This window comes from Mus musculus, chromosome 9 (assembly GCF_000001635.26).
Source record: "Mus musculus strain C57BL/6J chromosome 9, GRCm38.p6 C57BL/6J".
In the NCBI taxonomy this organism is placed as follows: domain Eukaryota; kingdom Metazoa; phylum Chordata; class Mammalia; order Rodentia; family Muridae; genus Mus; species Mus musculus.
The window spans coordinates 110,769,644-110,770,615 of NC_000075.6; the positions used below are offsets into that span (position 1 = coordinate 110,769,644).

The following is a 972-nucleotide window of genomic DNA, read 5'->3' on the forward strand; positions in this document are numbered from 1 at the left end:
CGGGAAGGAGTGGTTCGGACTCCTGCAGGTTGTCCTGGATCACTCTGTGTGTGGTAGTCTTTCCTGGCCCCTGCTGGGATGGGCTTACCTACCTGTGCTTGCCTTTCTGTATCCACCCTGTGGCCTTATGAATAAATGGTTTCCTTCCTTCCTTCCTTCCTATCTCTCTTTCTCTCCCTCTACCTGACCCTCTTCCCTCCCTTTTTTCTTTCTCTTCCTTTGCTCTCTAGCTCACCTGTCCATTCTATGGTGCTGAGCTAGAGGAAGCCCGGCTCCCCTTCCTTCGTTCTTACCCCACTCTTGCCTTGGGGAGATGGCAGCCATACTGGTTCACTTACCACAAGGACACCGCTGAGAGTCTGAGGGCGTCATCTAAGCAATTAACTAACTATAAATACAGGCCATTGGTCCTGAGCCACACATGCCACAGAAGCCTAAGCTTAGGCCCAGTGCAGAGAATGGCCTGGCCTGAGTGACAATAGGAATAAATGACAAAGCAAGACACTTTGTCCCTAGGCCGTCAGAATTGAAGGAACATCAGTCTCAAGCTTGACTCTGATGGAGACACTGGGGTGTTTTGCCTTGCTGGGGTGGCATGTCTTCTATTGGTGGGTCACTTGGCCCAGTTTCTCAATGGAAGTCAAGGTTGTGAGGCTCCATAGATACAATAAGAAGAGGCTCCTGGAAAAGATGGCCTTTATTGGTGGGGAGTTGAGGCAACATCTCATGATGAGGTACAAGACCTGGACTAGGAATGGAGGGGTCAGAGGGAGATTGGGCTATACAGAGCTAGGAAAGCCCACAGGCCTAGAGGTTCGGGAGCTCAGGATAGCCCCATCAAGGCTCATTTCCATGGCCTGTTGTGTGTATAAGTGTGTCTGCATACAAGGGTGTTCTAGGGCAAGCTCAAAGGCCTGTGTGAGCCAGGCTACCTGGGAGTGTTGGTGTGGCAGGGGTGGGGTCTGAGTATGT

The 972-nt window shown here is 51.4% G+C and overlaps 1 protein-coding gene across 2 annotated transcripts in view; it reads left to right on the forward strand.

Moving 5' to 3' along the window:
* The window catches only part of Myl3 (myosin, light polypeptide 3), a 6,125-nt gene extending 5,966 nt beyond the window's left edge, over window positions 1-159 (forward strand). For both annotated transcript variants that reach the window (NM_010859.3, NM_001364484.1), the window contains exon 7: window positions 1-159. This exon is cut by the window's left edge. The gene's annotated coding sequence lies outside the window, so the exon portion shown is untranslated.
* Window positions 160-972: the final 813 nt, after the last annotated feature.